This window comes from Phyllobates terribilis, unplaced genomic scaffold, assembly GCF_046119375.1.
Source record: "Phyllobates terribilis strain yellow unplaced genomic scaffold, ASM4611937v1 Scaffold_12__6_contigs__length_324123572, whole genome shotgun sequence".
In the NCBI taxonomy this organism is placed as follows: Eukaryota; Metazoa; Chordata; class Amphibia; order Anura; family Dendrobatidae; genus Phyllobates; species Phyllobates terribilis.
This window is the reverse complement of record NW_027362772.1, coordinates 20,021,151-20,037,106: the sequence shown is the minus strand read 5'-3', so window position 1 is coordinate 20,037,106 and position 15,956 is coordinate 20,021,151. Positions and strand designations below refer to the sequence as shown.

At 45.0% G+C, this 15,956-nt stretch overlaps 1 protein-coding gene across 3 annotated transcripts in view; it reads right to left on the bottom strand.

Annotated features, from left to right (window-relative positions):
- Positions 1-15,956, bottom strand: part of LOC141171947 (uncharacterized) — a 59,772-nt gene that overhangs the window by 43,049 nt on the left and 767 nt on the right. Inside the window, exon 2 of one of the 3 annotated variants that reach the window (XM_073655664.1) lies at positions 5,822-5,945. The exons of the other annotated variants lie outside the window; for them this stretch is intronic. The gene's annotated coding sequence lies outside the window, so the exon portion shown is untranslated. The remainder of the gene's footprint in view (positions 1-5,821; positions 5,946-15,956) is intronic. 3 annotated transcript variants of the gene reach the window in all.

Sequence of the window (15,956 nt, the reverse complement as noted above, 5' to 3'; positions counted from 1 at the left end):
AAAAAAGTGAGATTACAGCACAAGGTCTTGTTTTTTTTTGTATGCAGAGTCAGGGAAGTACATAGAAATCATGATGTCGTAAATCGGCGTCCAGGATGCTGATACAGTTGAAAGTGCCTTGCCTACAAACATGGGTGCAAAATACTGACCAAATACTGATGTGTGAATGAGGCCTAATTATCAAGGAGCCAATAAATAATATATTCATATAATGTATTTTATGGGAAATTGCTACAAAGAATGTCAGGTAAAGAGACGCAGCCCCAACACTGGGCACACACAAGACTAAGTTTTGTTATGGCTGCTCGGTGTGTCAATGGTTCGTGTGGGTTTGGAATTAATGGTGTTCTGCATAGCAAGTAAAATAATAATATAATGATAGCCATCATTTAGTCGTTTTGATCGATGGGGGGGTCGGGATCCTGATACAACCCTGATCGCTCAAAAGGCAGAGTTGGAGATCAGAACTAAGTGGTTACAGAGCTCCCCATGTGCTGAGGGTAAGCTGGGCGCTTCTGTATAGAAATGTATCGATTTGTATCACTACTGATTGAACTTTTTAAGAAATTAGTGATGAATTGTAAATGTCCAGTACCAGTATCTTTCAGGATTTGATTATCATGAATGCAGTCAGTTGGGAAATTTATATAAAGACTATTCCCGGCTATACAATGCTGGATAAAACAAGTGAATTTTTTTTTTTTTTATATTCTAAACAAATGTTTCAAATAATCCTTTATCGTTGGAGTTGTTTATCCGCTATTGACTCTAAAAGGTAACAGCCGATCCTTAGAATAGATCAGTGTTTGATTGGTGGGGATCCATCGCCCATCAGCTGGATGGAAGTGAAGCGGCTGAGCTGCAGTACCGGGCACAGCCACATGTCGGAGCACTTTATTAGGAATTAAATACAAGAGCCGTGATTTGGGTTTTCTCTGATCTCGGTCTTTATAGTGTCAATCACAGCGGCGGGCTCATAAATTAAACCCATTATGCCTGAAACTTTGAGCGTTTGGTGAATAGTCCCTGAGTAATAAATGGTCACCAGGGTTTCCCAGGAAGAGATATAAATTTGTTAATAAAGAGCATTAAAGGAGAAGACAGAGAAGAGGAGATATACAACCCCTGGCAAAAAAATTATGTAATCATCGGGCTCGGAGGATGTTCATTCAATTGTTTAATGTTGTTGAAAAAAAGCAGATCACAGACATGGCACAAAACTAAAGTCATTTCAAATGGCAACTTTATGACTTTAAGAAACACTAAAAGAAATCAAGATAAAAAATGTGGTACTCAGTAAGGGTAATTTTTTTCAGACCAAGCAGAGGGAAAAAATTATGGAATCACTCAATTCTGAGGAAACAATTATGGAATCATGAAAAACAAACACACAAAAGAACACTCCAATACATCACTAGTGTTTTGTTGCACCACCTCTGGCTTTAATAAGAGCTTGCAATCTCTGAGGCATGGACTTAATGAGTGGCAAACAGTACTCTTCATCAATCTGGCTCCAACTTTCTCTGATTGCTGTTGCCAGATCAGCTTTGCAGGTTGGAGCCTTGTCATGGACCATTTTCTTCAACTTCCACCAAAGATTTTCAATTGGGCTTTAAGGGCTTTAAGAAACACTAAAAGAAATCAAGATAAAAAATGTGGTACTCAGTAAGAGTAATTCTTTTCAGACCAAGCAGAGGGAAAAAATTATGGAATCACCCTGTAAATTTTCATTTCCAAAACTAACAACTGCATCAAATTAGATCTGCTCGTTAGTCTGCATCTAAAAAGGAGTGATCACACCTTGGTGCACCAAGTGGACTGACATGAATCATGGCTCCAACACGAGAGATGTCAATTGAAACAAAGGAGAGGATTATCAAACTCTTAAAAGAAGGTAAATCATCACGTAATGTTGCAAAAGATGTTGGTTGTTTACGGTCAGCTGTGTCTAAAATCTGGACCAAATACAAACAACATGGGAAAGTTGTTAAAGGCAAACATACTGGTAGACCAAGGAAGACATCAAAGCCTCAAGACCGGAAACTTAAAGCAATATGTCTCCAAAACAGGAAATGCACAACAAAACAAATGAGCAACGAATGGGAAGAAACTGGAGTCAATATCTGTGACCGAACTGTAAGAAACCGCCTAAAGGAAATGGGATTTACATACAGAAAAGCTAAACAAAAGCCATCATTAACACCTAAACAGAAAAAACAAGGTTACAATGGGCTAAGGAAAAGCAATCGTGGACTGTCGATGACTGGATGAAAGTCATATTCAGTGAGGAATCGCGAATCTGCATTGGGCAAGGTGATGATGCTGGAACTTTTGTTTGGTGCCGTTCCAATGAGATTTATAAAGGTGACTGCATGAAGAGAACATGCAAATTTCCACAGTCATTGATGATATGGGGCGGCATGTCAGGTAAAGGCACTGGGGAGATGGCTCTCATTACATCTTCAATAAATGCTCAAGTTTACATTGATATTTTGGACAGTTTTCTTATCCCATCAATTGAAAGGATGTTTGGGGATGATGACATCATTTTTCATGATGATAATGCATCCTGCCATAGAGCAAAAACTGTGAAAACATTCCTTGAAAGAAGACACATAAGGTCAATGTCATGGCCTGCAAATAGTCCGGATCTCAATCCAATTGAAAATCTTTGGTGGAAGTTGAAGAAAATGGTCCATGACAAGGCTCCAACCTGCAAAGCTGATCTGGCAACAGCAATCAGAGAAAGTTGGAGCCAGATTGATGAAGAGTACTGTTTGCCACTCATTAAGTCCATGCCTCAGAGACTGCAAGCTGTTATTAAAGTCAGAGGTGGTGCAACAAAATACTAGTGATGTATTGGAGTGTTCTTTTGTGTGTTTGTTTTTCATGATTCCATCATTTTTTCCTCAGAATTGAGTGATTCCATAATTTTTTCCCTCTGCTTGGTCTGAAAAAATTACGCTTACTGAGTACCACATTTTTTATCTTGATTTCTTTTAGTGTTTCTTAAAGCCATAAAGTTGCCATTTGAAATGACTTTAGTTTTGTGCCATGTCTGTGATCTGCTTTTTTTCAACAACGTTAAACAACTGAATGAATGAACATCCTCCGAGGCCGGTGATTCCATAATTTTTGCCAGGGGTTGTACACATGAGATATACTCATGATTACCGAGGCTGCTGGCTAAGAAATGCAAAAGGAAATCCCTGTACAATATCTAGATGAATCCAGATTAGAGCTGCCCGACGCCGCCTATCGTTTCCTCTGCTGTCAGTTATCTCTGCTGCATCACTGTTCATTCACTAAACCAGTAAACACCTACGTCATGGGTGAGGAACATTGCACGGCTTATTACACTGTATCACACAGGATAGGATTAGATACAGCAGACAGGATCACACAGGATAGGATTAGATACAGAAGACAGTATCACACAGGATAGGATTAGATACAGTAGATGGTATCACACAAGACAGGATTAGATACAGCAGACAGTATTACACAGGATAGGATTAGATACAGCAGACGGTATCACACAGGATAGAATTGGATACAGCAGACGGTATCACACAGGAGAGGATTAGATACACAGCTCAGCAGACAGTATCATACAGGATAGGATTAGATGCAGTAGACAGTATCACACAGGATAGGATTAGATGCAGCAGACGGTATCACATAGAGGATTAGATACTCAGCTCAGCAGACAGTATCAGATAGGATAGGATTAGATGCACAGCTCAGCAGACAGTATCACACAGGAGTGGATTAGATACACAGCTCAGCAGACAGTATCACACAGGAGAGGATTAGATACACAGCTCAGCAGACAGTATCACACAGGAGAGGATTAGATACACAGCTCAGCAGACAGTATCACACAGGATAGGATTAGATACACGGCTCAGCAGACAGTATCACACAGGATAGGATTAAATACACAGCTCAGCAGACAGTATCACACAGGATAGGATTAGATACAGCAGACAGGATCACACATGGGGACAGAGCCTTTCCTCCAGGATTACTAGTGGTAACATTTTCTCTTTGTTGTTAGAATGTTGCAGTAAATATTATTAAATAAATGGAAACTAATGTAACAACTAATTGATTTGTGTTTTAATAATTACCCCGGTACATGAGGCTCTTTTTTGTCTGTTTGACATTTACAAAATATAATTATTTATATCCCCGCGTCTGTCAAAGGGACCCTTCACCCGTTGGTCGTATTAATCCCCTAATTTCCCAGTCTGGCACCGACTCCTGATGGAGATTCCTCTGTTACATGGTGATCCCTCTCTGCTCCTGGATAGTAATCAGCCGCCTTGCAGCCTGTGGTTTCTGCACAACATGGTGCACATCTGTCTGTAAATCTTTCTATTTGTGTAATAATTGCCAAGACACCCATGAATCACCCTTCCCTATTACAGCGGAATCAACCACATTTTGGATTAACCCCTTAATAACTTCCAATATGATTTTTTTGTTGTTACAGTGCTATGCGCTGAATCAAGCGAATGGTTTTGCTGAAGTAGAAACATTACAGGTAAAGCAAATATGATCAGACTGTGCTGATATCATCCGTCACCACCGGCATCACTTATATACCAGCAGATGTCTATGGCTAAAGGGTAACTTGGGGCTTTTGCAGACGGTCATATACGGAATGCAAATGAAACTCTGATCAAAGTTTGTTCCAAATGTCAGCATAGCGTGATTCGATTCTCTCGGATGAGGAAAAAAAAAGTCTCCATTTTCTCCATTCTGTTAGTGCATGGAAATCAGACTGCACTCAGACGTCATCCGAGTGCAGTCGTATGTTTTCCCAAAGACTCATTAACTTCCATGACCGAGTGAGATCCCAATATTGGATCAAACTGCTGCGATTTGTGCACGGACCCCATAGAATAACATTGGTCCGAATGCGATCTGATGTTCTGTCGGGTCGTAATTGGACTGATAATACGGCCGTCTTCACGAGCCCTTATGCCGATTACTGACCTAAAGTATAGTAAATGTACCAGGCCTCTGGTTATGCTCCTGTGCACTATCCAAAAAGTTCTTGAGAGTGGTGGGAATTTAGGTAAAAAGGTCTCAATTTGGTGCAAATATGGGAGAGGGAGGGCGCTACAATTTGCAACAGAATAGTCACATCATGAAAAAGTTATATTGTAGTTTAGCTTTTATGTTTTGGATTTGCAAAATGCTTCCTTGAGAAAGCGCCAATTGGCTGTAGGCTGTCTGTCTTTGCACGTACATGAAATCAAGATCTAGCTTCTCCATGTCAAACTTTAGGCAAAACGGTATCCCGGCAGTAAGGCTACGTTCTCACAATGAGCTTCTAATGTTGCAGATTTTCGGCAACCATTTAGTAAAATAGGCTACTCGCATTTTTTTTTTTAGAAAATATGCGGCTTAAAAAAAAACTCTTCGTGGGAACGCAGCTTAACGCAGAAGTTCTGGCCACACCGGGCATCTCCTGTTCTTTATTGTTGGAGTATAAAATAAATGCACATCCAGACCCAAAAACACATTAACCGCTACCCATCTGGGGGGCAACTAATCAGCTTCCCTGACTATACGGATGACAGATCACCAACCAAAGAAATAAAATGGATAGTGTGTTACTTCCCACCAATGGAACCACCTAGCGGACCGGAGTAACAAGTCTCCAGAACAGACACCGGGTGCCGACACTAGACTTAAGTAAATCCCCTAAAATTTCATTCTAGCAATTTGCCCAATTCACATTGAATAGATTTGATGTGAATTAGAAAGGTCGGGGAAGGGCAAAAAAAAGAAACCATCCTGCACTCACCTCTCCTCGCTCTTCCTGCACCTGTCCTCTTGCTCGTCCTCCGATCATCTCCATGTCTACATCCAGCCGGGTCTTCCATTTTCTTAGGTCCCACATGACCGTATGGGGCATGACGTTCCTCAACCTATTGGATGACATGGGGCCCAGTGATTGGAAGAGGTGGTTGGAAAAGGCTGGGGGTCCAAAGCCCTAGTCATAACAGCTGATAGGAGGACCAGCGATGGTGGGAGATGGGTATGTTAAGGTCTGATGAGAGGTGATTAAAGGTTTTTTTAAACTCCCTTCCCGAACCATTGATAATCCAGAAAAATAAGTGCTTGACGGACTCAGAGAGAAATGCAAAAATTCCGATTTTTCTTTTTCTAAAAATTTGGGGAGATTTTGATTTACCGTGAAATAATTCTCACGTCTCTAAACCCAGTGATGAATCAGCCCAACAACTGGACTAACTGGGGGCTATAGAGAAAATGAGGCCAGCAAGGGGATGGCGGACCCTGCCACCAAACCTGCTGATCATTTCAGAAAAATCCAACCCCGAAAATGACCGAAGTGCTCACCAAACTATACGTTACTAGGGATATCCAGCTTTCTTGGGTTATTTACACCACACGCAGCTTTTCCAGGTTAATCTCCAGCTTCCGGAAGCCTAAAATGTGTATGTGGAGGTGAAAGTACAGCAATCCAGACCCTCGTCCCATCACCCTCTCACTTTTACTGTCAGAAGGTCACCTAGTCATCATGGAGAGCGTTCTGAGCAGAACATCTGCTTTCCCTAGAATTGTGAGAAGTTAAAATAACTTTTCTGACTCATTGGTTTGACTCATCCAAGTGTTGTCCAACCAGAAATATCTCAAGGAGGACTGGAATTCCAAACAGTCATGTTGGACAATACTATGGATGATTTTCTGGGGGCTGTAAGCTTCCTGATCAGACAGGGGACAACCTTCTACGACAGGACTGTGCCAAACCCCAGATCAGAGGCTTTGGGTCAGGACTAGTGTTGAGCGATACCTTCCGATATCAGGAAATATCGTATCGGATTGGATCGGACCGATACTCAAAAAGTATCGGATATCGCCGATTCCGATACCGGAAACCAATGCAAGTCAATGGGACACTAATATCGGAATGAAAATAAACCCTTTCTTTCCTTGTAGGTTAATTCTACATGAAGTAAAACAACTAAGAATAATGTAGAATGTATTATGCGAAAAGCCGGCAATTCAGCAGCGGCATACACCGGTACCCGACAATTTACAACAGAAAGAATAGAGCTTCACACATAGATTAGATAGATAGAACCATGTCAGTCACATATATATGAAGTACAGTGATAGTGTTGCTTACTGTACTTGTCATTTAGTGTAAAGGATTTATTTAAAAAAATAATAGTGTTTTCATGCACCGTCTCTTTAAAAAAGCCGGCCGGCAATTCAGCAGCGGTACCCGACAATTTATAACAGACAGAATAGAGCTTCACACATAGATTAGATAGATAGAAACATGTCAGTCACATATATATGAAGTACAGTGATAGTGTTGATTACTGTACTTGTCATTTAGTGTAAAGGATTTATCAAAAAAAATATTAGTGTTTTCATGCACTGTCTCTTTAAAAAAGCCGGCCGGCAATTCAGCATCTGTACCCGACAATTTATAACAGACAGAATAGAGCTTCACACATAGATTAGATAGATAGAAACATGTCAGTCACATATATATGAAGTACAGTGACAGTGTTGATTACTGTACTTGTCATTTAGTGTTAAAATAAAGGATTTATTTAAAAAAAAATTGGCGGTGGGTTCCCCATAATTTTAGTCTCTAGCGGAGGTTAAGCAGACAGCTGGGGCAGATGTTTGAAGCCTGGGAAGGGGGTAATACCCACGGAGCTTCCCAGGCTACTAATATTAGCCCCCAGCTGAATACATAGCCTTTACTAGCTATTAAAATGGGGGACCCCCCCAAAAAAATGACGTGGGGTCCCCCCTATTTTAATAGCTAGCAAAGGCTAGGCAGACAGCTGGGGGCTGATATTAATAGCCCAGGAAGGGAGCCATGAATATTGGCCCCCTCCCAGGCTAGAAACACCAGCCGTCAGCCACCCCAGAAATGGCGCATCCATAGGATGCGCCAATTCTGGCATTTAGCCTCGCTCTTCCCACTGCCCTGTAGCGGTGGCAGTGGGGTAATAGGGTTGGGGTTGATGTCAGCTTATAATGCCAGCTGACATCAAGCCCAGGTTAGTAATGGAGAGGCGTCTATAAGACACCCCCATTACTAACCCCATAGTCAAAGTTACAAAAAACACAAACACCCAGAATAAAGTCCTTTAAAGAATTGTGTGTTTATTTCAATTATTGTTCTAAATTAAACCATACTTACCATCACGCCCATTCCAGCTGAAGTCAACGATCTCCTGCAATAAAAGAAAAATAATAAAGCAACCTCATCCTTACCTTTCCATGGTTCCCAGGACAGCTCCAGCTCTGCTACATCGAGATGGCTGGCTGGACCGCAGCAGAACGCTGCCATCCAGCCTGTCATCCCGCAGACACTGAGAAGCGCAGGCATGCTTGCGCTCCTCAGTGTCTGACTGTGACGGCATCCAGATGAGCCGACAATGAACTCGGCTCACCTCATGTACGTCACTGACAGAGTGGGAAAATTCTCCTGCACTCAGCGCTTCAGCGTGAGAATTCTCCCACGCTGTCAGTGACGTGAATGAGGTGAGCTGAGTTCATTGGACATTAACTCGGCTCATCTGGATGCCGTCACAGCCAGACACTGAGGAGCGCAAGCATGCCTGCGCTTCTCAGTGTCTGCGGGATGACAGGCTGGATGGCAGCGTTCTGCTGCGGTCCAGCCAGCCATCTCGATGTAGCAGAGCTGAAGCTGTCATGGGAACCATGGAAAGGTAAGGATGATGTTGCTTTATTATTTTTCTTTTATTTCAGGAGATTGTTGGCTTCAGCTGGAATGGGCGTGATGGTAAGTATGGTTTAATTTAGAACAATAAAGAATTGTGTCTTTATTTCAATTAAAGGACTTTATTCTGGGTGTTGTGTTTTTTTAAATACTTTACTAGAAATTCATGGTGGTCATGTCTAATATTGGCGTGACCCCATGAATTTCGGGCTTAGGGCCAGCTGATAATGCCAAGCTGGCCTTAACCCCTTTATTACCCAGTGAGCCACCGCACCAGGGCCCTGGATGAGTTGGGTACAGCGCCAGAAGATGGCGCTTCTATGAACGCGCCATTTTCCGGGGCGGCTGCGGACTGCAATTTGCAGCGGGTGGAGCCCAGAAAGCTTGGGCCTCCCTGCGCTGCAGATTCCAGCCCCCAGCTGCCTAGTTGTACCTGGCTGGACACAAAAATAGGGCGAAGCCCCACGTATTTTTTTTTTAAATTATTTCATGAAATTCATGAAATAATTAAGAAAAAAGGGCTTACCTATATTGTTGTGTCATGAATTTCCTGAAATAATTAAAAAAAAATTGACGTGGGGCTTCGCACTATATTTGTGTCCAGCCAGGTACAGCAGGCAGGAACGGGCTGCCCCCAACCACCAGCTGCCTATTTGTACCTGGCCGGACACAACAATATAGGGAAGCCCTTTTTTTCTTTATTATTTCATAAATTTCATGAAATAATTTAAAAAAAAAATACGTGGGGCTTCTCCCTATTTTTGTGTCCAGCCAGGCACAACTAGGCAGCTGGGGGATGGAATCTGCAGCGCAGGGAGACCCAAGCTTTCTGGGCCCCCCCCCGCTGCAAATTGCAGTCCGCAGCCGCCCCGGAAAATGGCGCGTTCATAGAAGCTGGATGCTGTACCTGGCTGGCATACAAAAATATGGCAAAGCCCACGTCAAAATTTTTGGGAAAAATTAATTAAAAAATAAATAATAATTTAGGGACTGCATCTTTATTAACTCCTCAAATGTCATTTAGTGTTAAAATAAAGGATTTATTTAAAAAAAAAATTGGCGGTGGGTTCCCCATAATTTTAGTCTCTAGCGGAGGTTAAGCAGACGGCTGGGGCAGATGTTTGAAGCCTGGGAAGGGGGTAAAACCCACGGAGCTTCCCAGGCTACTAATATCAGCCCCCAGCTGAATACCTAGCCTTTACTAGCTATTAAAATGGGGGACCCCCCCAAAAAAATGACGTGGGGTCCCCCCTAATTTAATAGCTAGCAAAGGCTAGGCAGACAGCTGGGGGCTGATATTAATAGCCCAGGAAGGGAGCCATGAATATTGGCCCCCTCCCAGGCTAGAAACACCAGCCGTCAGCCGCCCCAGAAATGGCGCATCCATAGAATGCGCCAATTCTGGCACTTAGCCTCGCTCTTCCACGCTGCCCTGGTGCGGTGGCAGGGGGTAATAGGGCTGGGGTTCATGTCAGCTTATAATGCCAGCTGCCATGAAGCCCAGGTTAGTAATGAGGGGCGTCTATAAGACACCCTCATTACTAACCTACAAAGTGTTAAAAAGAAAAAACACACTACACCCAGAAAAAAATAATTTATTTGAAATAAAACACACCATTTTATTTAATTCTTAGTTTACTAAAAATAATAGTTACCTGTCCACGTTCCTGCGCTGATCTCCCATGCACTGCTGTCACATCTGGAGATGGTGACAGCTGTGCATGGCTGCTGTAAGCTCACGCTGCCGGGAACACGTCCGCTCCCGGCAGCGGGAGCCACTGACTGAGGTCACCGGAGTGCATTCAGGCAGCGCAGCTCCGGAGACCTCCTTTACGGCACTGCTGTACCGTGGGAATTTCTCACGATACAGCAGGGCCGTAAAGAAGTTGACCGGAGCAGCGCTGCCTGAACTCCGGTGAACCCGCTTATGCAATGACGGGGCTGCTTTACGGCCCCATCATTCTAGCGGCGGCAGCGGTTCAGAGCGGTCACATTCTATGTGGCTGCTCTGAACTGGAGATCATCGTGGGACACTCGTGGACTACTACGGAGGGGTAAGGATAAGGTTGTGGTTTATTATTTTATATTTTATTACAGAAGATTGATGGCTTCGGGGAATTAGGTGTCTAGGTGAGTATAGGTGTAGTTTTTTATTTTTTACTTTATTTTAGGTGGCGATCGGCGGGGACAGGTAATGTATGAACTAATTTATTTTAGGTAACCACTGGCCACCAATGACATGTATTTAACATTTATTGGGGCACAGTAGGGGAATTTATATAGCAGGATCAGGCTGATGGGAACTACTGCTCCCATCGAGCTGATCCTGCTGGCAGGAGTGGACGGGGGACAGAAATAGGCCGATGGGAGTAGTAGTGTCACATCGGCCTATGTCTGCCTGCACGCACACACCCGCACACATCGCACAGACACCCCGCACACATCGCACAGACACAGCGCACACCCGCACACACCCCCAGACATCGCACAGACACCGCGCACACACCCCCGCAGACATCGCACACACCCGCACACATCGCACAGACACCCACACACACCAATCATGACGGGTCTGGGAGGTGAGGCTGACCTGTGCGACCGTGGGAAAGTTCATGTGAGTTCATGCAATGCAGTCAAGCATGAACTCACATGAACCCTCCGAGGGCACCGCGCGACTTCAAATGAACAGCTGATCGGCATCACCTGATACCTCAGCTGTTCATTTGAAATAACCGGCGGGAAAGCGCAGCACAGAACGGGAAAGCCGGCGGTGAAGTCTTTTCACTGCCGGCTTCCCCGCCCGGATCCTTCGCTCCCCGCTCCTTGGTGCTGCGCTCCCCGCCCGGTCCTAACTTACGATCGGGATGGGAGGTGGCGAGGGGAGCGGAGGATCGGGGTGGGAGGCTGCGGGGAAGCAGTATGGGGCTGTGTGATTGTTTAAAAGCCGGCGGCTTTTTACCGCCCGCCGGCTTTTAAACAATCAGGAGAATTCTCCCACGCCGGGATGGCATTCTGATGACAGGCTGGATCTCAGCTGAGCGCTGCCATCCAGCTTGTCATCCTTCAGAGACCCTGCAGAGCGCAGGCATTATGGGAACTTCCGATTCCGGTATTCGATATTGTAAAAGTATCGGAATTAAGTATCGGAATTCCGATACCGCGAATATCGGCCGATACCCGATATTTCAGTATCGGAATGCTCAACACTAGTCAGGACCACAAATGGCCTCCTGAAATCAGGTGCAATCAAGTCTATCTACAGAGGGACGGCATTAATGCCAAACAGTCATGTTGGACAATACTATGGATGATTTTCGGGGGGGTTGTAAGCTTTCTGCTCAGACAGGTGACAACCTTCTACGACAGGACTGTGCCAAACCCCAGATCAGAGGCTTTGGGTCTGGACCACAAATGGCCTCCTGAAATCAGGTGCAATCAAGTCTATCTACAGAGGGACGGCATTAATGCCAAACAGTCATGTTGGACAATACTATGGATGATTTTCGGGGGGGTTGTAAGCTTTCTGCTCAGACAGGTGACAACCTTCTACGACAGGACTGTGCCAAACCCCGTATCAAAGGCTTTGGTCTGGACCACAAATGGCCTCCTGAAATCAGGTGCAATCAAGTCTATCTAAAGAGGGATGGCATTAAATCCAGAAATGCCCCCTCAGCCTCAGCGATCCACTGGACTTATTTTCTTTGGTGAGGGTTTGTCCAGGGCGCTGCTACACTAGTAAAATTTGTCAAGAACCAGACAATCCAAACACCACCCAACGCCATCAGTTAAGCGACCAGCAATAAAGCGCCAACATTGCTAAGAATTTAAGGAAGAAGCTGCTCACAGACAAAAACTTTAAAAACACTTTTCAACCCTCTTACAAGTTCCTGCAAAAACGGAGAACAAGAGTTACTTCTTTGTGGGGTTGGGAAGCCGCCATTCTGCATGATATGGATACATTGTAGCACGGGGCATCGGTAATCTGGATGCACAATGCTTGAGCGCCTGCACTGGAGAGTGTGGAGACTGCATTCTTGCTCTTGTTTCTCTATTAATTGTATCATTTTACACTTTAATAGAGAAGAGAAAAGTATCTGTTTCTGATTTTCAGAACCATCAAACTGTTAAACAAATATAACAATTAATAGAAACATCTCGTATAATTGACGTATCATGAAATGTAATCTCCGGCCGCCAACAGCAGCTTATTGCACATAATCGAGTAATCAGGCGGTTCAAAGGATTTCCCACACGTTCACAGTCACTTCATTATGTGGCTTGGGAAAAGCAAAAGGCCTGAGGCCAAATGAAGAAGCGAGACGGTGTGCTGAGCGCTGCTTGTGGTTTTGGTTTTATATCATATATACAGAGACCCCAAGGTTATGACTCAGAGCTCGTGCAGACGACTGTATTATCGGTCCGATTTGGATCCGACAAAACATTGGATCGCACTCAGACCGCATTCGGCCATGCAAGTCAATGAGTCCGTGGGAAACCTTGGGACTTCACTTGGATGACATCTGAGTGCAGTCTGATTTCTGCGCACTCCATCTTCTCCCAATCCGAGAGAATCGGTTCACACTCTGATCAGAGTGTCATTTGCACAATCAGCCCGATATTCTCGCATGAGAGGATATACAACCGTCTGCATGAGCCCTTATTCTGATTTTAAAATATTTATTGTAAATGTTTCCAGACTCCATATTTTGGTCCCGGCCCCTCTTCTTCCAGCTTTGCTTTGGTGCAGAAAAGGGCTCCCTCCCAAGTCTCTGTGTCAGTGATGTGATGGAGGGGGCTAGCAGAGACAAAAAAGGGGGCAATCAGCCAGCACCCTTCATCACAACACCAGGATCGGAGGCTGGAAATGAGAACCTTAAAAGAGTTTATTAGTTTTATTAATGTTTATTTTAGTTTTCTAAGCCCCTTCGAATAATTTCCACAATTTCTTTTTTTTTTGTGCAGGCTACTAGTTAGTCAGGAAATATGTTCTGAATGATGTAACATTTAGACGTAATACACTTCTCTATGGGAAAGTACCTGTTCTTCATGTGACAAGTGCAAGAACATAGAGTGAAAGTGCTATAATCATTTTTCTTTAAAAACTTTGTTTAGTTCTTCTGCAAGTGATACAACCACTCATGGAAACATCAAGATACAAAATAGACTTCTCTCCATATTGGAAGCGAAATATGAGAAAAAGGCAGATACGAATTTCACACGAGAAGAACGTCATCGATATAACGGCAACACCAAAATATAAATGTTCTTTCAGTGTACAACGAATAGAAATGTTTACTAACATACAATATATATACTTATGTAAAGGATATTTTTGCCTATTTGTTGTATTTTTCACAAAATGGAATAAAATGATATCACTTTCCTGCATTTCAAGAACCACTTCCAGCCTATCACAGTCTTGATCCCGTCAGTGACATGTGTGATCGTTTGTCCATTTCCTGTATATAGGATTGGTGGTCGCACATGCTCAATAATACTCCACTCACACAGATGACTTTAGACCCCTCAGGATCATGTGGTCCGGCAGTCAGACCCTCAGTGATCATACATTCATTATAAGTTATATATACTGTAGTATGATACTTGTTATTTATGAGACAAACCCTTCAGAGTTTGTACAGAATTGATGTTTGGGGTGACCAGAACATGGACGCTAGAATTGATGTTTGGGGTGACCAGAACATGGACGCTATGAGCCCTATTCAGACATCATCATCATCAGGTCCTACAACATCCCATCAAATGATCAGATCAGTTTAGTTTAGTCACTTGCGATTTCTTACACGCTTATGTGAGCCTTTTAGAAATGAGGTTACATAACTACCTACTTTGTAACTACCTCCTTGTAGCTTCCCATTGACCTGACTGATGCTGTAAACTCTGAGAACTTGGACTATATCTAAATATATTTTTTAAACTTTGTGTTCTAAGAAACCAACTTGTTCTGTAATACCACATCCTTTGTCCCCTTCCCCGTACATCTGTGTATCTAGGCACATCTGCTGCTCCACCTCTCAGTTATCATGGTCCGCCGCCTCCACCTATGTAGAGAGATATAGGCCAGGAGAGTACTGTCAATTAGCATAGGGGCAGGCGGCCAGGCATGGTAATTGAGGGGCAGAACAGTGCACTAAGCACATGCAGGTGCATAGAGCACAGTGGCATACCGCCAATGGCGGCAGGCCACGCCACTGCTATGGGGCCCATGAGCCAGGGGGAGGCCCTCCTCCACTCATCAGTACTCGCACTGCCCGGCCGCCCGCACAGAATGATGGGCGCACTGTGGAAGCGTCTACTGACGCTCCCTCCTCCATCATCATTGCTCGCGCTGATGGCCGAAGGTGGGCCCAGTGCGAGCAATTATGATGGAGGAGGGCGTGTCAGCGGACGCTTCCACAGTGCGCCCATCATTCTTCCTTGACGTCTGACATCTCAGAGCAGCGGGCGCAAAGATGTCATTACAAGGCACCCGCTGCTCTGAGATGTCCGGCACTTCACACCACAGGCTGAGGAGACCGGAGCATCAGGTGGAACCAAAAGAGGGGAGTAATGTATTTATTTTTTTTAAATCAGTGACCGGTGGCCATAACACAGTATGGGGGGCATTATACTATATGAAGGACTATGGGGAGTGCATTACGCCGCGTGGAGGACCACGGGGAGGGCATTACGCCGCGTGGAGGACCACGGGGAGGGCATTACGCCGCGTGGAGGACCACGGGGAGGGCATTACGCCGCGTGGAGGACCACGGGGAGGGCATTACGCCGCGTGGAGGACCACGGGGAGGGCATTACGCCGCGTGGAGGACCACGGGGAGGGCATTACGCCGCGTGGAGGACCACGGGGAGGGCATTACGCCGCGTGGAGGACCACGGGGAGGGCATTACGCCGCGTGGAGGACCACGGGGAGGGCATTACGCCGCGTGGAGGACCACGGGGAGGGCATTACGCCGCGTGGAGGACCACGGGGAGGGCATTACGCCGCGTGGAGGACCACGGGGAGGGCATTACGCCGCGTGGAGGACCACGGGGAGGGCATTACGCCGCGTGGAGGACCACGGGGAGGGCAATACGCCGCGTGGAGGACCACGGGGAGGGCATTACGCCGCGTGGAGGACCACGGGGAGGGCATTACGCCGCGTGGAGGACCACGGGGAGGGCATTACGCCGCGTGGAGGACCACGG